An 8,935-nucleotide genomic window follows, 5' to 3' on the forward strand; every position below is an offset into this window, starting at 1 on the left:
AACCTGTTATTGCATTTGGGCATCGTGGCTTGTGTAAAGTAACAAGTGGTGGCTATACATTCGCAAATTGGGAACTTGGATGAATACTCAGCAATTGAGTGCTTGCTTGAGGAAGGTCTCTACCCTCAGCGGTGGCATTCCGGAATTCGACACCGAACGGGGAGAGCGGTCCCCGGAAGAGGTCTCTGCGTGCGTTGCGAGTCCTCACGATTTGAGAGGGATTTTGGGCTGTGAGTTTTGGGATTACAGAGGAGTTAATCGGCGGATTATTGGAGTAAAAGCAAAGTGAAATGTGGAATAACATGCATGCAGTATTGTATCAATACTTATGATTATTACTATGTATCACTTCTTGCAAGATTGTATTAGTAGTTAGGCATTAGTTGGTTTGCTATCTTTCTTTTTCTTGAAATAACAGTATGCCTAAATAGACCTAGTGGGCAAGATCGGCAAGGTCGACGGCCGAACCCAACTGAAAACTTTTGTTGGGCAAGTTCTCATCCTACTAACATCGCCGGTACTGAGCGCGAGCGGGGCAATCATGGCTCGTAAGGCATGGTTAATTGTGCCTCTAGGTAGGCGTACGACCATTGTGTATAAGAGACACCTATGTGATTTCATCTAATTATGTTTGATGAATGAAAAAATGTATATGGAAAATTAATAAAAATCATTTGCAGAGATGGTTATGTAAATTGGATGAATGAAGTAAAGTAAATGTACAAGCTTTGTATTTGATTTGAAAGTAATCAGTTACAATGTATGAAATGTAATAGTTTAGATTGCTTTCAAACTTGTGGTTGTTGTTGACTTGGGCCCTTCGCGCAAGCCATGTATACTTGCATTCTTGATATTGAATTGTAATTGTTATACAATGTATTGATGGATGCGCTTGGGCGATAGGGGAGGTCTGTTTGTTCGGCGTCTGTGACGTAAACGAATCCGACCAAAGTAGGCGGAGCTCGGGCGTGACATTGCCCCCTCCACGTTGACCTTATTGGTTGCAAGATAGGGACCTTACTAGAAAAGGTAAGATACGTGTATCCAAAGCCAAGGTAAAGGTAATGATTAAGTTTAAAAAATGACAATCCGCCACAAAGAAGGAAGAAAATAAGAAAGGTGAAGCGAACCGCGTAACTTTAGACCCGCGCGCGACCAATGCCCCAAGGCTCCGACTAAGTGCTTGTGTGAAAACATCACTCTCGCCTTATCTCCTAACACCTAGCTGAGGAGTGATATAAGGGGTATACAACTAAACAAAATATGAAACTATCTCGGGTGGTCCCTATCTATGGCGGCGATACTTTACCGCGATCGTGCGGCGAGCCTCACCTCGGTAGCAGACTTTGTGGAAATAGTGGGGTGAGAACACAACAAGTTCCCCAGTGGGTTCGGCGCCATGACACTCCGACTTTCCCCACTAGGTGCTAAACTCAGGCATAATAGAAGAATAACAGGTAAAGCACCGAACTATACAAATGTAGCTAATATGTCTAAACAAAATAAAACCTCAATGATATGGGGCTCAAATAAAATGCTCATGATGATGAAGATCCCTTTTCAATTTCCAATCCACTTGCTAACCCCGTAGGTTCACAAACTAAAGCAACTTACTAACTTATAACTCCCAATAGTCGGGGAGACTACTACGACGCACGGGCACCGTCTTCTCGGAAAGCACGCAAACCCAGTGATGAAACTCCAAGCTCATCGCTCCGAGGGGAGCTACGCCGCTCCGAGCAAAGACTTATAGGTAATATGATCAATCATTAACTATAAGGATTCCAAGTTCCAGTTTCCAATCCAATCCTTAACTATAAAGATGAATGCTCATATGACCCTTAACCATAAGGTGATATGTCATAATCGTCATATTATGTCATTTACAGATTGCATTCTTAACCTTTCATTGTGGCCATACACACTAAGTATTGCTTTCTAGGCATTCATACTTATTAATGCCACTCTTTTAACACTAGGCATTCATGACTCTTTAATGGCCACTCTCAGTAGGAGTTCATCCTAAAGTATATCTCTAGCATTCAATGCATTCACTAATGCCACAACAATTCATCATGTCATAATGTTCATTTTGTTCTTTACCCTCGTCTAGGTTCTTTGCCCTTTTTAGGTTCTTGTCATCTTTCATGGCAACATAGGGTTTTATAAAGTCTCATTAGTTTACAATCATCTCATATGCAGTTTGTACTCAAACATGCAATGAACAATTCTTCATCACCCCTTACAATGCATGAAAAAGGTTCTATGTCACCATATGCTCAACAATGACATTTAGACATTAAAGGAAATTCATCGATTTCAGAAAGGCACCACATCACCTCATATAGGTTGCTAGGGTGTTACGGTTCAAATCTCTTGGATTGTTAACTGCCTATTTCTCTCACTGTGCGGCAAAACGAAGCCAAATTAAGCTTTTTCCACATAACTTTGCGAACGTCGTCGGGACTTTCGAACGCGAGTCTCCCAAACGCTGTCAGAAAATACTCCAGCGCAATTTGGTTTCTAGAACAAAGTCAATTTACCTTTAAACCAACCTAGGATAAAAGCATAATTTGTGCCGCCTAATATGTGTCCGCGCGCCGTCGCGACGCAACCGCCAATTTGGACCGGGTCGGCGCCGTCGAGCAGACACGCCGAACGGACCGGGGTTTCTGCACGCGGACAGAGTACCCCAGTACGTCCAAGGCGTCACAATCATATGATAATACGAGTGTTCAAAACAGGAAACGTGTATTCATTCAAAGATTGGCATAAGAAGCATCAAAAAAATAAACTCTAAGTTATTACACCAATTCAGTTAGATACCTTTTAACATCAATAATTTTACTTTACATTAACCTTCCAAATACAATCCCAAATATTACAATTTATTAGCAACTTAATAAAAGTTTGTTATTGTAACACCACTGGACCTTTGCAATTGTGAGGTCGAGTGTTTGGATTGTATTCGAGTTTCCACACTTGGTGACGGTTGTAAATTGTTCCCCGCCCGAAAATTGCGAAAACTGAAATTCTGGACAAGTCCTGAGAAGTTTTCACTCTCGGGACCGGTCCTGAAGGAGAGACGCAGTCCCCTCAGTGAGCAGTGTTGAGGCACCTTGAAGCAACGTCGCCTGGCCGGCGAAGACCAGGTTCCCGAACGCATCTTCGCAGTGAGAGACCGGTCTGGCCGAGGGAGAAGACCGGTTCCCGAACGTTGGTTTTTCGGGTTTCGCAAGCGAAGAGACCGGGTCCCTGCTGGGGTAGAGACCGGTCCCTCTGGGCGAAGAACTGTCCAGTACCGGGCTGATGCAATATATGATTTTTGGAGGGCCTAAGCTGGATTTTGTTACAATAGAAGGGTCTATATTGACCCCTCCACCCTCCTCTACTTCTCATTTCTCTTCTCCAACTCTCTCGCATACCTTTGATAGAGAAAGCATATAAAGTAAGAAGAAGAATGGAGAAGAGGAAGGAGGAGAAGAACTTGGAGCTACTAGTGGAGCTTGGGGCATCATCCCCTCATCGCTCTCATCTCCTTGGTGCTTGAAGGCTTGGACTTGGAGCTTGCAAAGAGGGAGATCTTCAGCACCTTGGCTTGGATTGGAGCTTCTAAGAAGGTTTGTGTCATGTCCTTCCTCTAAGAGCCTTATTTGAGATTTTGGTAAGACTGGAGCCCTAGAAATGAAGATTTAGGGTTGATTTGGGCATTTTGACCTAGCGGCTTTTGGGGCTAGATTGGATTGTTTATGAACGCTTCCCTTAGGCTTGGTTTGGAAGGGTTCTAGGCTCCTCTTGGAGCTTTAGAAGAAGATTTCTTCTCTGAGGCGAATTTTGGCCCTGTTTGCTTCTAGATTGATGTTCGGATCTTATGGTGGTCCGTAATATCTCTCGTATCTCTTCGCTGATAACTCTTTTTAGGTGTATCTTGAGGCTCGTGGACAACTCCGTTCGCGAAAATCGAAGGAGCACCGCGACGGTTCGGTGTTTGGCCTAAGCATACAATATGTGAGAAATGCTCATTATTTGGTGTTATAATATTTTGTAAAGTTGGAATTCTTGCATTTTCATGTTAAATGTATTTATTTAATTTAGAAATGCTTAACAGCATAGGTTATGTGTATTAAAATTTTGGACGCTCTATATATAGAGAGCGATGTATGTGTGGCTACGCATTCTAGTTGAACGACTTGATTACAATCCTATTATGAAAACGAACCTTGCTTTCATGCATTCAAACTATATACCATGTTATGACATTAGGGATTTTGGAATGCCTGAGAGAAGGTTTAGAGACTTAAAGGATATGTGAAATTGGGCCAATGTCATGTAAGAGGCATTGGGGCCCGGGGCATAGCGAGCGTTAATGTTAATAGTCTTAATCGAAACATGATCAGTTGTGGAGCTTAAGTGTCATATAAAGGCACTCAAGCAAGTGTGTGTTGGGACTTCACATTATGACTTTGAAACTAGATCTTCGGGATGCTAGTGACTATACCATGTTAAGAGACATGAGGATTGAGTACTTGAGACAGTGACTTTGCTTAATTTGCCATTGTTGTGCTTCATTCGTACGATGCTTGGTGAGGGTCGCTCCCACAAGCCGGCACTCCGGAGTTGGCCTATGCGACTTTTGTTCGCTCGTGCGGTATTGAGACCCTACGGGGTCCGATGGGACAACACATTCCAAGAGTAGGGATGTTGGGCTACCATCAGGCAGCTTAGCGGCACAAGAACTGGACTACCTTGGCTTAGGGTCCTAATTGGAAAGAAAATCGATCACGGTTGAGAATGAACAATCACTACTAGAATCAGTTTGGTAGTTGGATTAGATTTGCATGCACATGAGCCTAGGGTTGAGACATGTAGTACAGCTTGAGCAGTTACCTTACTTCATCACAGGTACTTGGTTGCCATGATCGAGCTTATACATCATGTATGAATAAAGGAGTGTACAGTAAACTATTGCCTTGGTTACTTTTCCTTATGATAGAATAGGGTACAACATGTTTGACATGCTACTCTTATGAGGATAAGTAGTAATAGCAATTTTACTTATGCTCTCTCTTTCAGCAGTTTATTACCATGCTCCTTTTTATATCTTGTTTGCTATTGACGTTCTTACCCTTGTTTTGGGGCTAGTGTGGACAGGATAGCTGAGGTCATAATTGCCGCACATGGGAACTATAAATTATAGTTCTCACGCCGCCTCTTTTTCTCGATGTTTTTTCAGAGCTTCCACTCAGGTGAGGCCAGAGACCCGGGAAGTGGAGTTGCTTCGAGCTAGCTCCTGACGAGCGACTGGCTAGAATGTCCCTCTCGTTGTACTTTATTTTGGAGGGTTGAGAGTTTTACCAGTGTAACTAAGGACCACCATTTTTGTATTAGAGGCCTGATATTGTGACTTATGTCTACCTTTTTGTATTAGTTATGTTCTATTACTATTCAGTAACGATGTTAGAATTTGCTTCGGGCTCTGATATGCAGTAGTCTGCTTGTTACTGTCAGCGTTCTTTCATTTGTTCATTCTCTGATTGCTTTTACTTCGCGCTTTTCTTGTAGACGCCTTATATGTGTATGACATGATGGCGGGTCCGGCACAGGCTACCGGAGGCCTCTCCGCCGTTCCCGGGGCCGTGACAGATTAATTTGGTTATTAGAGCCTAGGGTTGAGTCTTAGTGACCTAGTAAAAAAACCTTAGCCGGTTGGACTATAGGAAATAGGCTCGTGAGAGACGAGGTCTATTTGACGTTGTGAGGGCGAGAAAGTATTTTGATTGGGTTTAGGACAACTCTAAAAAGTTAGAGTTTGATCGGCAGTGTATGCTCTAACTCGCGGGGGTTATCTGCGGCCGGACAACGACATCGGGAGTTAGCAGTGAGATCACTTCATTACTTTCGCATGTTTGGAGTTTTACTCTATTTGAGCGGGATGCGATAGCGTGGGTTACTAACATTGCGCTTAGCTTGTAAGTGACGATGCCTAATTTTTTATATTTTTTTTTTTTTTTTTTTCGAATTACACGCTCCCAATCTGCCGGGGCGGATGATGGCGGCACAAACGACAAACCCGAGGAGGTCGAAGACCTCCGCTACTTCCGGATCTAGTGAGGTCCGTGACCTTGAGGGCCCAGCTGCGGTTCTCACTGATTCTGTTGGCGCAGCATGACGCAGCGGCGCAGCGACAGGCTGAGGTGGCCTCAGCGGCCCAGGAGGCGGCGGATGAGCATCTCGAGGACCTCCTAGCTTCAGCAGGCGCAGCTTCGAGGGCGACCCAAGGCCCACACGCCAGCACCCGTGTGGACGTCTCCGAGGGGCAGCCCCGCGCCCAGTTCTCACGTGCGGCAACCGGCGACGCGCACGCTCGGGAGGAGGTGGCTGCACACTACCTGTTCAGAGACCTGTGACGGGGGCAGCATTTCCCCTGATGGCTGAGGGAGCCGAGCGGGATCGACCATCATGGAGCGCCTCCGGTGAGTTCAGGAGGTGCATGCACGAGGATGTTTAGATGGCGAGAATGTCGACCACTGATTGTTGAGAGTGTTGATGGCATATGGAGAAACTATTTTCGAGATACACTTTGTGGAGGAGCGAGATAGCAGTTTGGCATCGCAGCACTCACTTTCTGGAGCGGGCGAGGCTACCGTTGGTGTTGGATCATTAGGACAACCCCAAACCGAGTTGGTAGCGATCACATGGACGCGATTCAAGGACTTCTTCTGGCGCAGCTATTCCCTACTAGCGGTCAAAGAGGAAAGATGGAGGCAGGACTTGCGCAGCTGTGTCCGCTTCAGGATGAGCGGTCTGTGGCCGAGGTACGAGAGGGAGTTTCTCGATTTACTCCAATCTGTGTGCCTTTTGTGGTGGCCGGGACGACGGGACAAGGCCCGCATCTTTGAGCGCGTTGCGGCCCTCTGATCTTCCGTTGTGCAGGTCTTCAACTCCAGACCTATCCGAAGAGTGTGTGATGACTTTGATTGTGAGAGCAGGTACGGCGGATCTGCAGGTGGTCCGCGACGAGCTTGGAGAAGGGAAGGGAAGAACCAGCGCGGTGAGGGTGTGAGTCAGGACCACTCACAGAGGAGGCCGCGAGGCATCCCAGGAGTCAGGAGTCCGAGTCGGCGAGGTACTGTCGAGCAGCTTACTTTGCGAGGAGGACGCCGGATCGTCGTAGGACTACCCCTGGTGCGTGATTGTGTCCGGTCCTCACTACCGCCGCAGGGTTCAGCATGATTGCGGGTATGCAGCCTGGGGCAGTGCTTCTTGTGTGCCAGGAGGGCGCACTTACCAGTCGGAGCTAGCCGAGAGTCCATTGTGCGCGCATCTGCGGCAGTACTGCACCACAGCATCGCGCGCATTCCCCCAGCCAGGGAACATCTCTGTGCATCCAGGCAGGACGGCCGCCAGTTTTGCGGCAGGACGGAGGGGTCCAGCGACGAGGCCCTGAAGCGGGCGCAATGTACGGCGGCCGAAGATGAGGATGCGGCGGCAGCGAGAATGGTCGACTAGGTATCATTTTGCTCATGGTATCGAGTTAAGGCTTTGTTTGATACCGTGCTCGCATTCATTCATTGATCGCTACGTGTTGCCCGAGTCTGCATGGCATCTCCACTTGTATCCTTGTTGGCATCCCGGGCCGAGTTGTTGTACCCGACCATTTCCTGGATTCGGAGTTTTGCCACAGTTGCCTGTTAGGATTGAGATTGGATCATGCCCGTGGACTTACTAGACTTGCACAAACTCGGGGAGTTTGATGTTGTGTTGGCATGAAATTGACTGACCAAGTACTTTGCCACTATCCGATTGTAAGAATCGAACCGGTGACGTTTAGAGAGCCAGGCAGGCGGAGGTTGTGTACCGAGGATGCCAAGAGTTCGCTGTTGCGAGACGATTAGCTTCTTCTCAAGCTCGATAGTTGATTAGTAGAGGCTGCGTAGCCTACTTAGCTACTGTTGTGTCGGCGGGTGTGGATGACACCCCTAGGCTTGAGGATATCACCCGTACGCTGCGGGAAGTTTGGAGATGTGTTCCTGCGGAGCTTCCAGGCATGCCACCCTGATAGGGAGATTGAGTTTGTAGTAGATCATCATTCGCGGGGACTACTCCAATCTCAAAGCACCCTATAGGATGGCACCAGCAGAATTGAAGGAGCTGAAGGCACAGTTGCAGGACTTCTGGACAAAGGGTTTCGTGAGACGAAGTGTGTCACTAGGGAGCACCGGTTTTGTTTGTGAAAAAGAAGGATGATCACTTCGCTTATGCGTGGACTATCGTGAACTTAATAAGTCAGTTAAGACAAGTATCCATTACCAGGATTGATGATCTATTTGATCAACTTCAGGGATCGTGTGTAATATCCAAGATTGACTTGCAGTCGGGATATCATCAATTGAGGATCAGACCCGAGGCATGTGTCGAGACGGCTTTTAGAACACGGTATGGACATTATGAGTTTAGCGGTTATGCCGTTTGGGCTTACTAATGCCCCGCAGCTTTTATGATCCTGATGAACCGTGTCTTTCAAGCCTTATTTAGACAGATTTGTCGTGGTTGTTCATCGAGAACATTTTGTCTATTCCCGAAGGTGACGAGGATCACGAGGAAACATTGAGACTTGTACTTCAAGTGCTTCGGGAGAAGAAGCTCTACGCGCAAGTTGAAAAAAGTGTGAATTTTTGGCTTAGAGAGGTGGCGTTTTTGGGCCAATGTGATTTCAGGATCAGGCATAGCCGTGAACCGAGGAAATTGAAGCTATCAAGGATTGGCCGAGCCAACGAGCGCGACCGGATACGGAGCTTCATTTGGTTTGGCCGGCTACTACCTGACGTTTGTCGAGGGATTTGCGAAGTTATCTACTCCCTTCACGAGACTGCACGCATAAGGGCACACAAGTTTATTTGGAATGATGCGTGTGAAAGGAGCTTCCAAGAGTTAA

Source organism: Ananas comosus, linkage group 19 (genome assembly GCF_001540865.1).
Source record: "Ananas comosus cultivar F153 linkage group 19, ASM154086v1, whole genome shotgun sequence".
Classification (NCBI taxonomy): Eukaryota; Viridiplantae; Streptophyta; class Magnoliopsida; order Poales; family Bromeliaceae; genus Ananas; species Ananas comosus.